The 22497-nt window shown below is 51.4% G+C and overlaps 1 long non-coding RNA gene across 1 annotated transcript in view; it reads right to left on the bottom strand.

Moving 5' to 3' along the window:
• LOC119965591 overlaps window positions 1-17803 on the bottom strand; it is a 96623-nt gene extending 78820 nt beyond the window's left edge. The window contains exon 1 of the long non-coding RNA XR_005460556.1: window positions 17626-17803. This is a non-coding gene — a long non-coding RNA (uncharacterized LOC119965591). The remainder of the gene's footprint in view (window positions 1-17625) is intronic.
• Window positions 17804-22497: the final 4694 nt, after the last annotated feature.

Raw genomic sequence — 22497 nt, 5'->3', positions numbered from 1 at the left:
AGGCTCGAGGGGCCAGATGGCCTACTCCTGCTCCTAATTCTTATGTTCTTATGTTCTGAAGACCACCAACCCAAGTAGCTCCGAGGGAGACCTCGACAACAAGTATCGAGGAGGTGTCACAGCTCTCACCCGCACCCTTCACCAGGCGGACCGGAGGACTTCCACTGCTTTCTGCCCGAGGAGATGGTGCCATCTCTCTGAGGCACCAAAGCCAACACAGTGAGGGTGGTGTCCACAGTGGAAACCTCGGCGTAGCACCCGCACTCCATGGCAAGGGAAGGTGTAGCTTCTGGATCTCACATCAGATGCCCCTCCATCACATGGAGGAGCTCAGGGGACCACGGGCACCCACAGAGAAGAGGATCAGCAGGTGCATGGCCCTGGGAATGTCCATCCCAACACCTCCAGTCCCTCACACTGTGGAGGGAAGCACTGCAACACCCATGCTGCCCGGAAACAGACCTAGACCTCAAGGTCCTGGCCTTCCATGGGACACCTGCCAATGTCATCTCAGGCAGCAGGCCATGGAAATCAACAGTCTGCCACATCCTCATCTGTGGATCCTGGGAATACACCTGGATGTGTTGGGAGGGTGAGGAAGACAGAGAAAAGATAATCACATGGAGGACACGGATGAAACTAGGCACTGGGAGAGATAAATATTGAGTGTTAGAACAATTTAATGTGATAAAAGTCACGTTGATAACCCCGCTCTCATGTCATTGCGGCTCGCTCTGGCAACCCCCAGGTAACGCCGGCACCCTCCCTCTGCCATGAGGATGGCACCTCAATGGTTCTGCCTTGCCCCACTGTGACCATGCTGTAATGACGACCAGATCCTGGCACTGCCACCCCAGGAACTGTCCCCTCCTGGACAATTCCCAACACCCCCACCCCCACCCACCTCGTGCTTCGCTCAGGCCTCTTGTCTCGATCAACATTCACTCATCACGGGGAAGCCCAGGGTCTGTCCACCTCCTCAGTCAGTGCAAACGCACAGCGGGACCCCTATCCTCGGAGGAGATTGTAGTCGGGGTGTGTCATTCAGCGTCTCATCGCCCAGGAATCGCCCTGCTCAGTCACAGGATACACTCTGGTGTTTGTCAGGCAGGAGTCAGGAAGTCGCTGAGGGTAAGAGGAGCATTGCTCTGTCCTCACTGCAAGCCTTCCTCATTCTCCCACACTGCACATGCAGCCTGACTTTTCATGGGACGTTGCCCAGGCACCTCACAGTTGCCCGTGGGCTGACCCAGTGATGTAAAGTAAAGTTAGGTAAAGTAATATTTATTGTCACAAGTAGGCTGACATTACCACTGCAATGAAGTTACTGTGAAAATTTCCTCCTCGCCACATTCCGGCGCCTGTTCGCGTACACAGAGGGAGAATTCAGAATGTCCAAATTCACGAACAGCACGTCTTTCAGGACTATTGGGAGGAAACTGGAGCATCCGGAGGAAACCCACGCAGACACAGGGAGAACGTGCAGACTTCAAAGACAGTGACCCAAGCCGGGAATCGAACCTGGGACCCTGGCACTGTGAAGCAACAGTGCTAACCACTGTGCTACCGTGCATTTACTGATCTTACCCACTTCCAGGTGCCACTCCAGAGGGGCAGACCCTCCGAGGGAAGATAGCTTAAACCTCAGCAAGGGAGACCCGACAAGCGCTAACTCAACACCAGGCGCCAGACCCCTTGGAGACCTCTGGCCAAGGACAGTCAAGGTCCCCGAAGGCTTGTGAGCATATTCCCTCCCTCCCCCCACCCCCCCCCTAAATGCTGAGACTCACACCCCACCACCCCCTGGGCCCTGGGAATAACTTTGCTCGTTCCCCCATGTTCTCTGCAGAGCCTCCTCTCCATTAGACACCCTGGAGGGTTATGGCAACCTGAATGCTTTCCGCCAATGTCCCCTTCGGAGGTCAGGTCACCTCTCAATTTTAAATTGGTTGTGAATTGGTTAGCGGGTAATGAATATTCAGAGAGGGCGGAAGCTCCGACGGGACGGCTCACAGATGAGATGCTAATCCAATTAAATGGAGGTTCTTGACCTTCCTGGATGGGGACCGCATGATGTCATGGGCGAGAGGGCAAGGATAATTGTGAAACGGGATCTCACCGGCGAGGACTGTGTTTCCCGAATCGTGTGGGGTTTAACACCCCTGTCACCCCATAATTCTGCCCATGATTTGAGACTGGAGTTTCATCAGCAGCAGCTGATAATGGTCATTAAGCCGCAAGTTCTTAACACAATCTGCTGTCAGTCATGTCCTCGGTGGCCAACTGGGGCACCGAGAGGACATCCACAGTTTGTGTTCTGCACAAGGGAAATTCACTTGGAGTCAGCAGGAGTCTGCTGCTGTCAATAATTCATACCGCTCATGGAAATTCACAGCCAGGATAGACGGAAGGACCGCACAGCAGTATTACGATTGAGCACGCAGCCATACTTGAACATAGAACAGTACATAGAACAGTACAGCACAGAACAGGCCCTTCGGCCCTCGATGTTGTGCCGAGCAATGATCACCCTACTCAAACCCACGTATCCACTGTATACCCGTAACCCAACAACCCCCACCTTACTTTTTCGGACACTACGGGCAATTTAGCATGGCCAATCCACCTAACCCGCACATCTTTGGACTGTGGGAGGAAACCGGAGCACCCGGAGGAAACCCACGCACACAGTGGGAGGACGTGCAGACTCCGCACAGACAGTGACCCAGCCGGGAACCGAACCTGGGACCCTGGAGCTGTGAAGCATTTATGCTAACCACCATGCTACCGTGCTGCCCTTCCGTTCTGCTTTCTGCAGGAGTGTCCGTACTGGTCACAAAAGTTAAAGCATCGTTGCGGTGCACATCCCTTCTGCCCGAGGAAGACGCGCCACTTTAGGCATGGTTCAACGCAATCCCTTCCCGTAAAGTCATCAGTGAACTTGACTTTCTGCCGATTGCTTTGGTTTAGCTGCTCACCTGGAATGTTCGGACCGACGCTGTGCCCTCAGACTTTCCACACATTCATTTTATTAAGAGGACAATGTCTCACAACGCTGAGGCACAGCAAAGCAAAGGAATGAAATGAAAAGGATAGTTTTCTGTTTACCCCTTGATGTGGAAATGGCAAGAACCACAAAAAAATATTCATTCTACACCGAATATACTTTTAGAAGTGATGGGGACACTTGCGTTATGAACTTTGACAGATGAGCTAATATGCTATGTCAAGGTAATTCTATTCTCATGATGTATGTTTCTTACTGTTTTTTTCATAAATGTTAGATTTTATTACTATGTTCCCAGGTGCACTTCAAAACAGAATCATAATTTTTGACCGAAGTCTTGGCAATTAATATTTTATTCAGTTTAGAATTAATGGAGAAAGGCAACGAGATTTTAGTATGGCATCTATTCGACACAAAGGCCCAGGGTTCAGTGCAGTCTGCGATAATTTACCTGATATTTCTGGGCCAGTGGTAAGGGCACAACAGTCTTGTCAGTACATCTGAACGGGGAGGATGAAAGTGCTGGAATTTCTGCTTAAACACAATATAAATTCATGTCACAGCAGAGAGAAAATCCAGAGGTTGCTATCGTAGAATTTACAGGGCAGAAGGGGGCCATCGAGTCTGCACTGGCCCTTGGAAAGAGCCCACACCTCCACCCTATCTCAGTAACCCAGAAACCCCACCTATACTTTTTGGCACTAAGGGGCAATGTATCATGGCCAATTCACCTAACCTGCACATCTTTGGACCGTGGAAGGACACCGGAGCACCCGAAGGAAACCCACGCAGACACGGGAGAACGTGCAGACTCCGCAGAGACAGTGACGCAAGCTGGGATCGAACCAGCGACTCTGGAGCTGTGAAGCAACAGTGCAAACCACTGTGCTAACGTGCCGCCCGTTGGGACAGTGAATGGATCAAAGTCAGCCCAGTGGTTGATTCCCCTCCCCCCCCCCCCCCGAATCTGCGCAAGCCCTTCTCTCTGTTCCTCCCTCCCCACTCCCTCTCCCCTCTTTCCTCACTCCCCCTTCTCATCTACTCCCTCCCTCGCTTTCATCCTTTTCTTCTTCTCCCAGTGAACCACTCCCCTCCTCCCCACCTCTCCCCTCTCGCCCCCTTCCCCATTCCTGAGTTAGGGATACTTCATTCGAGGAGGGACAACAGGTCAGGATGAAGGGAAATGAGTGGGTTATTTTCTATTCCATGCCCTACCATTTTCTGATGAAAGAAATGACGTTCCCGTCACACAGTCTGTATCTCTACCATCCCTGAAAAGGTCAATTGCAAACATTAAGGTCAACTCTCTCTTTCCCTCCATTCATTTGGCTTCATTTATCACATTTTTGATTTGATTTGATTTATTATTGTCACATATATTGGTATATAGTGAAAAGTATTATTTCTTGCATGCTGTACAAATAATGCATACCGTACATTGGGAAGGAAGGAGAGACTGCTGAATATAATGTTACAGTTATAACAAGGTGTAGAGAAAAGATCAACTTAATCCGAGGTAGGTCCATTCAAAAGTCTGATGGCAGCAGGGAAGAAGCTGTTCTTGAGTCAATTGGTACGTGACCTCAAACTTTGGTATCTTTTTCCTGACGGAAGGAGGTGGAAGAGAGTATGTCCTGGGTGCGTGGGATCCTTAATTATGCTGGCTGCCTTTCTGCGGCAGCGGGAATTATAGACAGAGTCAATGGATGGGAGGCTGGTTTGCGTGATGGACTGGGCTACATTCACAACCTTTTGTAGTTTCCTGGAGTCTTGGGCAGAGCAGGCTCCATACCAAGCTGTGATACAACCAGAAAGAATGCTTTCTATGGTGCATCTGTAGAAGTTGATGAGGGTCGTAGCTGACATTCCAAATTTCCTTAGTCTTCAGAGAAAGTTGAGTTGTTGGTGGGCTTTCTTAACTATAGTGGCGTCATGGGGGGACCAGGATAGGCTGTTGGTGATCTGTGCACCTAAAAGCTTGAAGCTCTCGACCCTTTCTACATCGTTCCCATTGATGTACACAGGGGCATGTCCTCCACTACGCTTCCTGAAGTCGATGACAATCTCCTTCGTTTTGTTGACATTGAGGGAGAGATTATTGTCGTTGCACCAGTTCACCAGATTCTCTATCTCATTCCTGTGTTCTGTCTCATCATTGTTTGAAATCCGACCCGCTACGGTGATGTCATCAGCAAATTTGAAAATCGAGTTGATGGGGAATTTGGCCACACAGTCATAGGTGTATAAGGAGTATAGTAGGGGGCTGAGGTCACAGCCTTGTGGGGCACCGGTGTTGAGGATAATCGTGGACGGGGTGTTGTTGCATATCTTTACTGATTGTGGCCTGTGGGTTAGAAAGTTCAGGATCCACAAGATTAAGAAACCAGCAAATAAATCTGGAATGAGAGGCTATAATGAGAGCAATAATGGAGCAGTGAGCCAGCTGAGCTGGACTCAGTTGGTCACGTTCTGATCCCACAGTTAGAAAGCTCCATTATAAACCTTCATTTAAGATCATAAGACCATAAGACATAGGAGCAGAATTAGGCCACTCAGCCCAGCGAGTCTGCTCCATCATTCAATCATGGCTGATATTTTTCTCATCCCCATTTTCCTGCCTTCTCCCCATAACCCTTGATCCCCTTATTGATCAAGAACCTATCTATCTCTGTCTTAAAGACACTCAGTGATTTGGCCTCCACAGCCTTCTGCTGAAAAGAGTTCCACAGATTCACTACCCTCTGGCTGAAGAAATTCCTCCTCATCTCTGTTTTAAAGGAACGTCCCTTTAATCTGAGATTGTGCCCTCTGGTTGTAATTTTTCCTGCAAGTGGAACCATATAGGTCCCCTGGGCCGGATGGGATTTATCCCAGGATTCTCTGGGAAGCTAGGGAGGAGATTGCTGAGCCTTTGGCTTCGATCTTTAAGTCATCTTTGTCTCCAGGAATAGTGCCAGAAGACTGGAGGATAGCAAATGTTGTTCCCTTGTTCAAGAAGGGGAGTAGAGACAACCCCGGTAACTATAGACCAGTGAGCCTTACTTCTGTTGTGGGCAAAGTATTGGAAAGGTTTATAAGAGATAGGATGTATAATCATTTGAAAATGAAAAAAAAAATGAAAATCGCTTATTGTCATGAGTAGGCTTCAATGAAGTTACTGTGAAAAGCCCCTAGTCGCCACATTCTGGCGCCTGTCCGGGGAGGCTGGCACGGGAAAGGAATAATTTGATTAGAGATAGTCAACATGGATTTGTGAAGGGTAGGCCGTGCCTCACAAACCTTATTGAGTTCTTTGTGAAGGTGACCAAACAGTTGGATGAGGGTAAAGCAGTTTATGTGGTGTATATGGATTTCAGTAAAGCGTTTGATAAGGTTCCCCATGGTAGGCTATTGCAGAAAATACGGAGGCATGGGATTCAGGGTGATTTAGCAGTTTGGATCAGAAATTGGCTAGCTGGAAGAAGATAAAGGGTGGTGGTTACTAATGGTGTACCACAAGGATCTGTTTTGGAGCCACTGCTGTTTGTCATTTTTATAAATGACCTGGAGGAGGATGTAGAAGGATGGGTGAGTAAATTTACAGATGACACTAAAGTCGGTGGAGTTGTGGACAGTGCAGAAGGATGTTACAAATTACAGAGGAACATAGATAAGCTGCAGAGCTGGGCTGACAGGTGGCAAATTGAGTTTAATGCAGAAAAGTGTGAGGTGATTCATTTTGGAAGGAATACAGGAAGACAGAGTACTGGGCTAATGGTAAGATTCTTGGTAGTGTGGATGAGCAGAGAGATCTCGTGTCCATGTACATCGATCCCTGAAAGTTGCCACCCAGGTTGTGAGGGTTGTTAAGAAAGCGTACGGTGTGTTAGCTTTTATTGGTAGAAGGATTGAGTTTCGGAGCCATGAGGTCATGTTGCAGTTTTACAAAACTCTGGTGCCGCCGCATTTGGAGTATTGCATACAGTTCAGGATAGCGTAGATGGGCTTTAGAGGGGTTTCACAGGTCGGCGCAACATCGACGGCCGAAGGGCCTGTACTGCGCTGTAATGTTCTATGTTCTATTCTCTCTACGTCCACTCTGTACAGGCCTTGCAATATCCTGTAAATTTCAATCAAGATCCCCCCCATCTCATCTTTCTAAGCTCCAAGCTCTCTAAACTCTTCATTCCACGGATCATTCTTGTGAACCTCCTCTGGACCCTTTCCAAGGCCAACACATCCTTCCTTAGATACGGGGCCCAAACTGCGAATAATATTCAAAATGGGGTCTGACCAGAGCCTTATACAACCTCAGAAATACATCCAATTAGTACTAGTGTTTCCTCTATACTTGACAATTCTAATGTTCTCCAGGTTGACCTTCCATCTTGTACCTTTGGTAAACTTGAAGGTAGCCTTACTCGCACTATGTCCTGTTCACCCACGATTCCTGTGCTTGATAATCTTCATCAGCTTCCGGTTCAAAAACCCCTTGTTTAAAAATTCTTATTCGACAATTCAAATCCTTTCACGGCCCTTGCCCTTTCTTCTCTCCTCCAGCCTCAGAACCCTTTCTTATCCCAGGTGTCCTCCACAGAATCCTTAAAATCTGTCCGGTGTAGAAGAAGGCCATTCGGCCCATCGGGTCTGAAAGAGCGCTCCATCCAGGCCAAATTTCCCGTATCCCATACCCGTAACTCCGTAACTCCACCTAACCTTCATATCCCTGGACACCAAGGGGCAAGGCATCGTGGCCAGTCCACCTAACCTGCACATCTTTGGACTGTGGAAGGAAACCGGAGCACCTGGAGGAAACCCACACAGATATAGGGAGAACATGTGGACTCCATGCAAACAGGTTGAAATTGCACCCGGGTCCCTTGCACTGAGAGGTAGGAGTGCTAACCATTGTGCCACCGTGCCGTGCCGCTCCGATGATCCAATTGAAAGAAAGACAGGATGATCTCTTAGTGCTTGGCCAATATTTCTCTGTGAACCACCATTGTAAGTGATGTTTAATTAGTCATCATCATAATTCCTAATTTAGGCAGCTTCTTGTTTTCAAAATAGCCACTGCCTTGGCCTATATGGTAATTGAAAGCGTTTTGAAAGAATTAATTGTGAAACATTGACTGGGAGTTTCCAACCTTTCCCACCATGGGATAGTCTGGAACCCCTGAAGAAGACCCTCAAACCCCCCCCCAACACACAAAATGAGGATGGGGGGGGGGGGGGGGGGGGGCAGATAACCCCACCCATTGTGTAATCGTGTAAAGTTTACTTTCATCTTTTCCAGTCTTAAAAGATCAGGGCTGGAATCCCCATTCGGGAGACAAAGTTCTCCAGCTGGAGTGGAACCGCGCCTGGTCTGCGCTGACGCTAGAAGTGGCGATTCCTTCCACCATGGCATGCAAATTCATGTCTGACGGGGAGCTTGTGGGATTCCGCCATTTTGAGCGGGCGGCTGGATACTGAGGTCTACTGGCTGGCCACGCTTTCCCTCACAATGCAAATCTTGCCCCCTCCCACTGTTGACAAGTATGAACATCCTACCCACCTCCCCCACCCACCACCACCATGGGAATTATGAATCACCCTCCCCACCCACCCCAGAGCACACATGCATGAGGGTGGTCCAACAACCCCCCCCCCCCAGCCACCGACCCCCCCCTTCAAACCCCCAACAGAGACCCCCCCCCCCATCAAACCCCCCAATACACTCCCAACCAAAACCCCCCATAAGATCCCCAACAGAGCCTCCCCATTAGACTGTTGAGGGGGGGAGGTGGTCTGATGAGGGTTTCTGAGGGGTCTCTTTTAGGGGTCTGATGGGGGGTGGTATGTTAGTGGTCTGATGGGGGAGGGATCTCTGTTGGGGGTCTGATGGGGGTCTGATGGGGTTTGTTATAGGGGGCCTCTGTTGGGGGACTGATATAGGGGCTATGGGGTGTGGTGAGCAGGACTTTCGATGCTGAGGTTGGGGGGCCCTCCAATTTTGGGAGCACCTACGTTACACACTTACCCCCTTGACCCACCATGAGGTCCACTGTGTCAGGACCACACTTAAAAATACTTCAACCAATCCACGCTGTGGCCATCTAAAATGGCCGCCCGCAAAGGATAATGGGAATTATGGTCCGGTTGGGACACAGACAATACAGCTCCTGTGTATTGTGCAGAGGGAAACCAGACCTGCACCGATACTTGCACCTGCTAAAGGTCAATCACTGATTTCCCCAGGACAATGGGACTCAGATTGAAACATAGCAGCAGTAACAGACCCGGGGGCGCCTATTCATCTTATTTGGGAGTGACTTTGTGCCTTAGACAATACCAACTAGGACCTGCCCAGCTATCAAAGTACCTGCATCTAATTGGCCAGAATCGATTAGGGTGATCGAAATCCTACTGACCCATTGGATCCCGAGTTGGGACTGCCCAAAAGAGCGCGAAAGGCGAAAGACCGGAGGATAAGAGGAACTGCGCGACCAATATTCTTTTGGGACCGGCCTCTGCCCACCAACTGCAGCACATCGACCAGCCAGGTTCAAGGACCCGCGATCGCTACCTCAAGGACGAGCCGCAGCCGAGACGTACCTGGTGACTTCCAGCCGCCACACATGGGGATTCAGACAAAGGTCTCATCTAACCTGCACAGAGCTGGTCACTTGAAAGTTAAGTAAAGATCATTTCAGCTGTTAGGTATAGTTTAGTGTGTAGCCGTATGTAGATTATTACACATAGAACCAAGCCTGTGTTTAGTAATAAACAATAATTGAACTAACATACTGGCTGTGTGGTCATTTGTCCAATACACGGAACGTACTCGTGTCTTGTGGTTATTATTAATAATGATAAAAGAGCAACAATGCCCACCTGAATCCCAGGGCCTCACAGAGGCATTGGGGAATTGGGCTTCCAGACGTTAATCAGATGTAAATGAGTTGAAATGGCCCATTTGCATCCTCCCGCTGGTGTAGGTGTGTAGCTTGCTGTTCTGCTGGTGGGAGACCTGAGCTTCGGGACAGGGCACCAATCTCGTTTTCAGCCCGCTGCTCAATTATCCCCCAGATCAGGAAACCCGCTATCGGTGGCAGGGAAGTAACTGGGACTGATTCTGAATGATTTTACATTCTTTAAATACATTTTTTAAAATGTTAAATGATGACATTTATCCAGATTAAATCATAAATTCCACACAGAAGGTAAGGGTCGTCAGGCTTGTCTTCTGGGAGATTACAAGGGGTTAATTCATTGTCCATGATTTATTCTTCAAGTATTGCTTGTGGGCCGGGATTCTCCAGCCTTTGGGAATCTCTGTCCCATCGACGTCGCACCCCTGCCCATAGGTTAGGTTTCCCGGAGGCATCGGGGGGGTCATCAGTGGGAACCCCCATTGACAATTGGCTGGAATAAAGAATCACGTTGCCAGGGAACGGCACACCGCCGAGAGATACTCAGCTGGAGAACCGGAGAATGATCTTCTGCAACTCACTGTAAAGCCTGTCTGTTTATATATTTGTCGTTTGTCGTAATGCTGGGCAGAATAGTTTGTCATTTTCCTATTGTTTTGCCGGAGGCCATTCTCGCTTTGCCACTTGTGTGTACACATTAACACTGAACTGGATAGTGGAAGATAGCAAGTAAAATTTGCTAATGACATTTGGCATCCTGCTTCTTGCCAGCATTAATTTGATATTTGAAGGCAGACCAAGGCGATAGACTCATCAAAGATTGTTAACATCATCAACCTGCTCACCACACATGCATCCTCGCACAGTGTGCAGTGCCAATAAAAGCTGTATTACTCTTGGAAAGATCTTGAACAGTTTCATATTTCTCCAATAAATTGTAACGCTGTCCAAGTTAAACTTGATAACATTGCAAATGTAAAATATGTTATTGCAAAATCATTGTTCCACCTCACCCAATGGGTTCCCATCAGAGAGTTAGAGTAAAAGTCACCCATCTGTGAAGTTTAGTTGCAGAACAGAAATTTATTGACATCTCCCTCCCTCATTACTCCTTGACTGTCATTTGTTGAATTGCTTCTTTTAAAATTCTCTCGTCCTTTGGTGGAATCTTTTATTCTTGGCAGGTGTCTTAAGCATTGCCGGGGAAAGTGGTGAGACACCTGCACTGACTCTGAGGAGGAAGGTCCAACATAGCTTCTGCCCATCAGGCGGTTAAGTGGACAACGGCGGGCCTTCCTCCCAACTGGGGACCTCTGAAGAGGACGTACCACCCGCCAGAAGCCAGCTGTTTAGCCCACTGTGCTGAACCATCCCCTAAAGGTGGTGAGAAGGTCGTGGTGAGCTCCATTCTCAAGCCGCTGCAGACCCGCACATTCAGACATAGGAACAGCTTCTTCCCCACAGCTACTAGACTTCTCAACGACTCCCCCTCGGACTATTCTGTTCCCTGTAAGAACACTATTAACGACGCCCTATGCTGCTCTTGCTCATGTATTTCTCGGTTGACCCTTGTTCCGCACTGTAACCAATCACTATTTGTCAATGTACCATTTGTCAATGTTCTCTGTCAATTATTCTTTTGTCTATTACGTACGTACTATGTGCGTTCCCTTGGCCTCAGAACAATATTTTTCACTGTACTTCTGTACATGTGACAATAAATATCAATCAACCCTGTGGTGTATGTACACCCACAGTGCTGGTAGGGAGAGAGTTCCAAGATTTTAACCCAAAAGGTGTTAAAGTTACACAGAGTTCCAGGAAGCATCTTTGAATTTTAAAAACTGTGCTGCAGGCCAATGTGGAGTCAGGTTTGGCAGAAAGACCTTTGATAGATTTTCTCCCATTCCACCATTGGCAGTAAATCAGGGAAAATACTGGAAAACTATCTAATTCCCTGTAGATTTTACTCATCGCTCGTCAATTCCAGCCATAGGAGGAACTTTGTGAAAATTCCAGGGACGGGTTTCTCCCCCACCCGGCGGGATTCTCCCCTACCCGGCGGGATTCTCCCCGACCCGGCGGGGCGGGATTCTCCCCCACCCGGCGGGATTCTCCCCTACCCGGCGGGATTCTCCCCTACCCGGCGGGATTCTCCCCTACCCGGCAGGGCGGGATTCTCCCCTACCCGGCGGGATTCTCCCCTACCCGGCGGGGCGGGATTCTCCCCTACCCGGCGGGGCGGGATTCTCCCCTACCCGGCGGGATTCTCCCCTACCCGGCGGGATTCTCCCCCACCCGGCGGGATTCTTCCCCACCCGGCGGGATTCTCCCCAACCGGCGGGATTCTCTCCCACCCGGCGGGATTCTCCCCCACCCGGCGGGATTCTCCCCTACCCGGCGGGGCGGGATTCTCCCCCACCCGGCGGGATTCTCCCCTACCCGGCGGGATTCTCCCCCACCCGGCGGGATTCTCCCCCACCCGGCGGGATTCTCCCCTACCCGGCGGGATTCTCCCCTACCCGGCGGGATTCTCCCCTACCCGGCAGGGCGGGATTCTCCCCTACCCGGCGGGATTCTCCCCTACCCGGCGGGATTCCCCCCCACCCGGCGGGATTCTCCCCCACCCGGCGGGGCGGGATTCTCCCCTACCCGGCGGGATTCTCCCCTACCCGGCGGGGCGGGATTCTTCCCCACCCGGCGGGATTCTCCCCTACCCGGCGGGATTCTCCCCCACACGGCGGGATTCTCCCCTACCCGGCGGGATTCTCCCCCACCCAGCGGGATTCTCCCCTACCCGGCGGGGCGGGATTCTCCCCTACCCGGCGGGATTCTCCCCCACCCAGCGGGGCGGGATTCTCCCCCACCCAGCGGGGCGGGATTCTCCCCCACCCGGCGGGATTCTCCCCCACCCAGCGGGGCGGGATTCTCCCCCACCCAGCGGGGCGGGATTCTCCCCCACCCGGCGGGATTCTCCCCCACCCAGCGGGGCGGGATTCTCCCCTACCCGGCGGGATTCTCCCCTACCCGGCGGGATTCTCCCCTACCCGGCGGGATTCTCCCCTACCCGGCAGGATTCTCCCCTACCCGGAGGGATTCTCCCCCACCCGGCGGGATTCTCCCCTACCCGGCCGGGCGGGATTCTCCCCCACCCGGCGGGATTCTCCCCCACCCGGCGGGGCGGGATTCTCCCCTACCCGGCGGGATTCTCCCCTACCCGGCGGGGCGGGATTCTCCCCCACCCGGCGGGATTCTCCCCCACCCGGCGGGATTCTCCCCTACCCGGCGGGATTCTCCCCTACCCGGCAGGGCGGGATTCTCCCCTACCCGGCGGGATTCTCCCCCACCCAGCGGGATTCTCCCCTACCCTGCGGGATTCTCCCCTACCCGGCGTGATTCTCCCCCACCCGGCGGGGCGGGATTCTCCCCTACCCGGCGGGATTCTCCCCTACCCGGCGGGGCGGGATTCTCCCCTACCCGGCGGGATTCTCCCCTACCCGGCGGGATTCTCCCCCACCCGGCGGGATTCTCCCCTACCCGGCGGAATTCCCCCCCCACCCGGCGGGGCGGGATTCTCCCCCACCCGGCGGGATTCTCCCCCACCCAGCGGGGCGGGATTCTCCCCACCCGGCGGGATTCTCCCCCACTCGGCGGGAGTCTCCCCCACCCGGCGGGGCGGGATTCTCCCCACCCGGCGGGATTCTCCCCCACCCGGCGGGATTCTCCCCTACCCGGCGGGGCGGGATTCTCCCCTACCCGGCGGGGCGGGATTCTCCCCTACCCGGCGGGATTCTCCCCCACCCGGCGGGATTCTCCCCCACCCGGCGGGATTCTCCCCTACCCGGCGGGGCGGGATTCTCCCTCAACCGGCGGGATTCTCCCCCACCCGGCGGGATTCTCCCCCAACCGGCGGGGCGGGATTCTCCCCCAACCGGCGGGATTCTCCCCCAACCGGCGGGATTCTCCCTCAACCGGCGGGATTCTCCCCCACCCGGCGGGATTCTCCCCCAACCGGCGGGGCGGGATTCTCCCCCAACCGGCGGGATTCTCCCCCACCCGGCGGGATTCTCCCCTACCCGGCGGGATTCTTCCCCACCCGGCGGGATTCTCCCCTACCCGGCGGGATTCTCCCCTACCCGGCGGGATTCTCCCCTACCCGGCGGGGCGGGATTCTCCCCCACCCGGCGGGGCGGGATTCTCCCCTACCCTGCGGGATTCTCCCCTACCCGGCGGGATTCTCCCCCACCCGGCGGGATTCTCCCCTACCCGGTGGGATTCTCCCCTACCCGGCGGGATTCTCCCCCACCCGGCGGGATTCTCCCCTACCCGACGGGGCGGGATTCTCCCCTACCCGGCGGGGCGGGATTCTCCCCCACCCGGCGGGATTCTCCCCCACCCAGCGGGGCGGGATTCTCCCCCACCCGGCGGGGCGGGATTCTCCCCCACCCGGCGGGGCGGGATTCTCCCCTACCCTGCGGGATTCTCCCCTACCCGGCGGGATTCTCCCCCACCCGGCGGGATTCTCCCCTACCCGGCGGGATTCTCCCCTACCCGGCGGGGCGGGCGACCCAGCGCCGAGGAGTGGCGTGAACCACCCCAGCATCGGGCCGCCCGGAGGTGCGGAATCCTCCGCATCTTCAGGGGCTAGGCGGGCGGCGGCGGGGTTGGCGCCGCTCCAGCCTGGCGCTGAAGGGCTTGGCGCAATGCCAATTGGCGCCGAAGGGCCTCCGCTGGCCGGCACAAGTTGGCGCATGCGCGGGAGCGCCAACGTGTGCTGGCGTCATCCCAGCACATGCACAGGTGGGGTTCTTCTCTGCACCGGCCATGTCAGAGGTCCACAGCAGCCGGTACGGAGGGAAAGAATGCCTCCACGGCACACGCCCGCCCGCGGATCGGTGGGCCCCAATCGCAAGCCAGGCAACCGTAGGGGCACCCCCGGGGCCAGATCCCCCTCGCACCCCCCCCGAGGTCCCTGGAGGCCGTCCGCAGAGCCAGGTCCCGCCGGTAAGCACCAGGTCTAATTTACGCCAGTGGGACCGGGGTAAAAGGGGCGGCTGCTCGGCCCATCGCGGGCCGGAGAATCGCCGGGCGGCTCTGCGGATTCCGGTCCCTGCCAAAACCCCGGCGCCGGAGAATTCGGCAGCCGGCGGGGGTGGTATTCACACCGTCCCACGGCGATTCTCCGGCCCGGGGGGGGGGGGGGGTCGGAGAATCCCGCCCCATGTGTTGAAAAATAGAAGCTAAAATGAAGCAACAAAGTAAATATCTGCAAGCAAGATAGCAAGGAGATGGCAGCAATAGGAAAGGTCATTCTCAATTCCTGTCAGGCAATGGATTTGTTTTGTCAGCTTTGCTTGGTTCTTTCATTCGGTATTATTTACCAGTGGCCTGTTCCATTTTTAGAAAGCAATCTCTCGAGTTCTGACACTAAATCGACTGACCTGCCCCTTCTCCTGACGAGACAATTGCCCTGTGCATCGACACCAGCTGTGCGGCAGCACTGCAAGAGAGAGATAGATGTTGCAGGGGGTGATACAGCACGAGCAAATCTTTCTGTTCCTGCACGGCCGTCAAGATGTATTTTGAGTATGTGGAACCTGCTCTGGGGAAGGATATTAAAAACGTAAAGGAAAAGGGACAGCGTGGATTAACGGGAGAGTTACCACAGGGAATGGGGGCACAGATTTATGAGAGACCTGAAATGTTCAGGGTTCTTTAACATTTAATCCGAGGACAATGAATCTCATTGCCACTTCACTTCGCCTTGTGACATCATGTCATCTCTCATTTCACGCTAACTGTTTTGCTAACTTTGCAACCCCAACATTTCCCTTTTCCTTGATTCCTCATTTGTTTTAAGCTGTTCACCCCTGTTATGAAAGGTAAAGTCGCCCTAGTCCCAGATGACCATAGGCTGCTTTCCCCTTCGAGGGGGGAGAGCTAACTGGTGGTGATTTAACCTGAGGGTCACCACACCTCAGGCGAGGGGCAAGATTGAGAAGGCGGGGCCTTCATGAATAACCTCAGCCGGTACGGGAATTGAACCCACGCTGCTGGCCTCGCTCTGCATCACAAACCAGCTGTCCAGCCAACTGAACTAAACTGGCCTCCTGTTATAACCCCCACCATGGGTGGTATGTAGCACAGTGGTTAGCACTGCGGCCTCACAGCTCCAGGGTCCCAGGTTCAATTCCAGCCTCAGGTGACTGTCTGTGCGGAGTCTGCACGTTCTCCCCGTGTCTGCGTGGGTTTCCTCTGGGTGCTCTGGTTTCCTCCCACAGTCCAAAGATGTGCAGGTTGGATGGATTGCCCAGGCTGAATTGTCCCTTAGTGTCCAAAAATGTTCGGTGGGGTTACTGGTTTATGGGGATAGGGCGGATGTGTGGGCTTGGGTATGGTGCTCTTTCCCAGGGCTGGTGCAGACTCGATGGGCCAAATGGGCTCCTCCTGCACTGGAAATTCTATGAGTGGCTACGAGACCCATGGGGATGACCCGACTGATCTCCTTGTGGGGATTATGGAGGGCGACCTTCCCCACTGAGGGGTTAATTCCCCGAGACAAAAGCCAGCCCAGGAAGGAGCCGGTATCTCAGATGGTCCCGGCCGGGATTTGGACTGTTGTTTAGTTGCGGCATTTTCCTAGCTGTGAGTAGGAAATAAACTACTTTTGACTCACCTTTTCGGGATTCCTCATTTGCTACAATAATCCCCAGTGTTGCTACCACAGTGTGTCTTTAACCCATATGCGGTGGATTAATGACTGTAAGTCGACTTTGTTTAATCAAAATAGTGTTTATTCACACGCACACAATGTTACAGTTAATCAACCACTCCATCCAACACAAGTCATTCTACAGAGCACTAAAAGTTCATACTAGGCCTTAACTTTACTTCAGAGTGACTAGCAAGTGCCAGACAGATATTGGCCTTTGTCTGCGTGCTGACTCCTGTAGCCCTCGATGTTCGGTCCTTGGTCGGTTCCTGGCTCTGCTCTTCCTTCTGTTGGTGGCGTGATGGTCCTCCATTGGTGGCCGGTGAAGATCACTGTTGTTCCATTGCTGTTGCACATTGCTGCAGAGAGGGATTCCACAGCGGTGCGACACCTTTTCACCTTCCTGGATTTCTCTCCCTTTTGGGCGGTCTCTGGGTCATTGCCAATCAATCGATCAGGGTTCGATCACCCTGATCAATTAGGTCCAATCAGGGGCTGCCACACCAATTTTAGCACAGTGAGCTAAACAGCTAGCTTGTAATGCAGAGCAAGGCCAGCAGCGCGGGTTCAATTCCCATCCCGGCCTCCCCGAACAGGCGTCGGAATGTGGCGACTTGGGACTTTTCACAGTAACTTCATTGAAATCTACTTGTGACAATAAGCAAAGATTATTATTATTATACAGTGACACACAACGCATAAGCACAAATTTTCTATGAGTCAAAATGTGCGGATAAATCTGAATATTGAAGAGCTTGTGTCACTGGACTGAAAGCTTCATTTTGTGGACTCTTCCAATACATGTTTTGGTGCTTCTTGAACTATGCATGTAACACAGACAGCAGTGTTTCTGTGAGGGAGGAACCGTCCATAGTAGTTAACCATTCCCAGGAAAGGCTTGAGCACGGAGGTGTTCGTAGGGGCTGTTGCTTCTTTACTGGCTCTCACTTTATCTCCCATCGGGTGTTGCCTTTGAGTACCCGCCCTGCATCCATGATAAAATCTGAACTCACCTGGAAGATGCACTTTTCTCTCTTCAGACCCACTCCTGCATCCTGGAACCTCAGTAAACCTTCATCCAGATTTGCCAGTTGTTCCTCCTCAGTGGACCCTGTAATCAGGACATCGTCTAAGCGAAGGATAACTTTGGAAACCCTTGCAGGAGGCTGTCCGTAGCCTGTTGGAAGATGGTGCAAGCTGCCCAATTCCCAAAGGTAAACGTGTATATTGTTACAGTCCTTTGTGGGTCTTTATGATGACATAGGTTCTTGACGCCTCATCTGGTTCCAATTATTGGTCGGCGTGGCTCTTGTCCAACTTGGTAAAAGTCAGGCCTCCAGCTAAGTTTGTAAATTCCTTCTATTTTGGGAAGGGGTATGTGGCCAATTTTGCAGCTTAATTCACCGTTCACTTATAATCTCCACAAATTCTGATTGCCTTGTCGGGTTTATCTATCAGTACGACAGATGCAAACCCACTCGGAAAACTGTACGGATTTGATGATGCCCAGGTCTTCCAATCACTGCAACTCTGTTTCAAATGTTGCCACTAACGCGTAGACACTGGCCTTGCCTTAAAACACCTCGGCGTAGCTTCCGGATCTCGGTGGATCCCAGCCTGTAATCCTTTCATCTCTCCACTTTCTTCTTGGAATGCTTCTTGATATTTCATTAAAATCTAATTCAGGCCCCTCCTTTAATCTCAAAGATCTCCAGCCAGTTTAGTTTTGTTTCCGGGGCCAATCATATCCCATCGAGCTCGGTCCGCGACCTGACACCACCATCAGCGGAAGCTGTACTGACTGCTGTCCGTAACTAACGGGAGTTGGAGTTGTTCTTCCTATCGTCATAGCCTCTCCAGTATACTTTGCTAATTTTGGGTTGACTCTTCCTTTCATATACCTGGAGGTACATTCATTTATAACAGCAGCTGACTCCCCCGTGTCCACCTCCATTTTTAGTGGCTGGCCATTTGCTATGAGCACAACTGTGATGGGGGCTACCTTGCCCTCTTGTTTAGGGACACGATATTACTTTCTCCCATTGAATAATCCTCCATGTTATTTACCGGTGCTTGATTCCTTGCTCTGTTTGTACTGAGCTGGCCCTGATTGCTTCTGAATTTGTGCCTTTGATGTGCTCTTTTCCCACATCCATAGCACCCGGCTCCTTTGAATTCATGCACTTCTGGGGAGAGGCTTCACCAACATTGAAAGCCCTCTGTGTTTCTCTTAGGCTGCTTAAAGCATCGGTATTTCGTGCTTCTGTACTCAACTCACTGCCTGAGCTCGATCTCACGCCCTGGCTTCTGGTGCTATTACTACTCATGGTTTCTCACCTTAATTGGTGGACTTCAAAGCTTTGTTCACCTTGTAACTCTTGGGTGCCCTTTTCGGCCCTTTCAATTGCTGTCACCATTTCTAGCGCCTTCTTGAACGTCAACTCAGACTCAGCCAACAACGTCTTTTGTATGGCCACGCTATTCCCACCGCATACTTGCCGATCTCTGAGCAGATCTTTTAAAGCTGATCCAAAGTCGCAGTACTTTGCAATCTGCATTAGCCTGGCTGCGAATTCTGTCATGGTCACCCCGGGGGCCCTCCCCGTTGAGGTAAACTTATATCTTTACAGTGTTACTGAGGCTTTAAGGTGATAATGCCGCTTCACTAGTTCCACTAGCTCTGCAATCACTTGTTATCAGTAGCCTCCAGAGCTGTTAAACTACATATCTGATGATAAGTCTGGGTCCCACATGTGGTAAATAACATTATTTTCTTTCTATCCTACCCCACTATTCTGTCAGCTATTTAATGTGCTGCACCTAACTCTCAGTAGCTGGGCCATAGATTTCCAGCTATCCAAAGACAGAAATGCTTCTTCTCTCTTCTTCCGACTTCGAACAATCTGATTCACTTTACAGTTTTTCGACGATACTGTCGTCAAGTTGCTCGCTGCTTACTCCAATTTACCTCGTCACCAATGGAAGGATTGGAGTCCACCAGCCAGTATGTATAACGAATTATAATAGTTTGTTTATCAAACAGTATTTACATGGAGTCTTTCATGATACTATCACTTCCAGCTCTAGGATTTACTCTTGACTGCAAAAGTCCACGCTCTGCACCGAAATCCCTGCACTCGATTCCCATTGGGTGATGGAGTCACATGACTCTCCCGATGTACGCCCCTTAGAGTTGCTACATTCCCTATTCAAGATTTGTTTCTGTTTGATTTTTGTTCAGTAATGGTGACTAATTTAATTGTGGAAAACACTTAAATAGTTTTAGTCGCAAAATGAGCTCTTGACCCATGAGTATTTTAGTTATCCCTGCTCCCTGTCCTGTTGCCATTCAGCTGAAAAAATAATTTGTGAAAGAAAGCATTTGTCACAGCAGTTTTCGCACTTACTTTTTCCCCTGATGCACTGCAGTTGATATTTGCATGATGCCTCGCACATGGTGCCCTCTAGTTATAGCATGTGTCTTCCATTGAAAAAAAATTCAAGTGTCACCTATATAAGAAATATTTTATTTCGGAGGAAGATCATTTCTGAGAAATAGGCACTGTAGAGGATTTCTACAAGCGACCCTATCATTTAACACGGCAGTCCTGCTGTCAGAGCAAAGGCTACAGAAACACACAATTTCATGGTTGGCCAGCTATTGTCCTCGACTGGATTTATCGTCAGTGCTTTCGAGAAAAAGACCATCAGTTTGCCAGAGGTTTGTGCAGGTAACGGCTGCGAATAAGTACGGAGTTTGTCTCCGGCATTTCACCAAAGCTACACCACACAGAAAATGATGCCAACAATAGAGAAACAAAGGGACTGATCAGTGACACCTGAATAGTCAACGATGCAGGTCATTGGGCTTAAACGTAGCTGAAATACTGTCCAGTCCATCTCAAGATAAAGGATAACTCTCTGTCAGCTGTTGCTGGAGAGCAGGTCAGCATCTCACTGAAGCGTAAAAGTGTTTATTCATGTTAAGAATAAAGCATCAAAGCAAGGCATCATTAAAAGCAATGTACCATAGAGCTTACAGTAAATACTGTAGTTCACTCCCCATTAAACACTGATGGCAGCTAAGATGGGTTGTTCATAGCTGATGGAACATTTAAAGAACATCTTTAATCAAATTCACATTTTTATTATTGTACCGATGAGCAATGAACAAACAAGGCATAAAATTAAAATATGATTGAATTAAGATTCTGTCACTGAGGATGTGGGTTTGCCTTCTTTATATTGATTCTTTATTCTTTGGTATATGCAGCAGGAATCATCATTTTTGGCAAACTTGCTGATCTATTCTTCCACGACTTTACACACAGGTTTAATCAGCTTCCACTCCTGTTCACTACACAAGCCTAATGTTCTGGTTTAGAAACCTTGAGCCCTTTGGATGACGTCCCAACTGAAAATGTCTTTAATTGCCAAGCAAGCAGGAATTTATCAAACATTGTCTAACCAATGGCCAAGAGTTAACATGGCAGTGATATTGCTGGAGTGGGAATCCAGGTGCTGGATTAATAATCCAAAGACGCGAACATAAAACCCAGCACAGCATCTTCGGGAATTGAAAACAAATAAATAAATGTAAACTAGAAAGCTGGAATCAGTAATGAAACTTCTGGGGCGCGATTCTCCGCCCCCCACGACGGGTCGGAGAATAGCGGGAGGGCCTTCCCGACATTTTTCCCGCCCTCCCGCTATTCTCCCCCCCCCCCGCCCAACTCCCGACACGAATCGCTGCCGCCGTTTTTTTACGGCCGGCAGCGATTCACAGCTGATCGATGGACCGAAGTCCCAGCCCTTTACGCTGTTTTTCCGAACGGCAAACACACCTGGTCTGGCCGTTCGTAAAAACGGCGGGAACAACTCGCTTTTTATAACCATGGCACCGATTGGCACGGCAGTACCACGGCCGTGCCAAGGGTGCCATGGGCCCGCGATCGGTGGGCACCGATCGCGGGCAGCGGGCCCGATGCCCGCGCACTATTTCTCCTTCCGCCGCCCCGCAGTATCCATTCGCGGGGCGGCTGAGGGGCATCCCGGCCCGCGCATGCGCGGGTTTCGCGCAAATACGCGATGACGTCATCCGCGCATGCGCGGGTTGGAGTCTTCCAATCCGCGCATGCGCGGCTGACGTCATATGACGCGTCAGCCGGCGCTAACTCCGGCAAGCGGGCTTAACGAAATTCGTTAAGCCCATGATGCCGGAGCTTACGGCGTCGGGCTGCTAGCCCCGGCTGGGGACCAGAATCGGTTCCTGGTCGGGAAGGGGCGCGCTGGCGTCAAACCCGCCCGGGTTTGACGCCAGCCTTACGATTTCTCCCGTTTTGGGAGAATCGCGCCCCCTGTCTGTTGTAAAAACGTACCTGACTTCCTCATGTCTTTCATGAAGCAGATTTGCCGCCTTGACCCAGCCTACACTATGTGTGCCTCTGGACCGAACAGCAGGCGGATTGACTCTTCCGTCTGAAATCGACTCACAACCACAGAGTGCTGCAGATCTGCCGTACCATCTCAAGGTCGGTTAGGGATGGGTAATAAATGCTGGCCTCAATGACACCCAGATGCCAGGAATAAGAAAAGAAAATCTTCACATCAGCAGTAATTGAGTACACCCAATCAAGACAAAACCTCACATAGTGCTCTATAGTTTCGAATTTTGATGAAAACAGTGACAGTAATTTCTCAAATATTGTGGATGCTTTCTCCAGACACAATAGTAACGCATTCCTACTTTGGTCACAGGTAAACTGTGATCATCTCGGTCCAAACAAACACCAAATAACAAACATTAACATTCCAAACAGCCGCAGCAACATTGTGATACCTTCATCATATGAGGACTATTCTGCTCAGAGGTGAACTGAGGGGTT

Source organism: Scyliorhinus canicula, chromosome 5 (genome assembly GCF_902713615.1).
Source record: "Scyliorhinus canicula chromosome 5, sScyCan1.1, whole genome shotgun sequence".
NCBI classification, from domain to species: Eukaryota; Metazoa; Chordata; class Chondrichthyes; order Carcharhiniformes; family Scyliorhinidae; genus Scyliorhinus; species Scyliorhinus canicula.
Note: the sequence above shows the minus strand (reverse complement) of the source record. Positions and strands in the feature narration are given on the sequence as shown.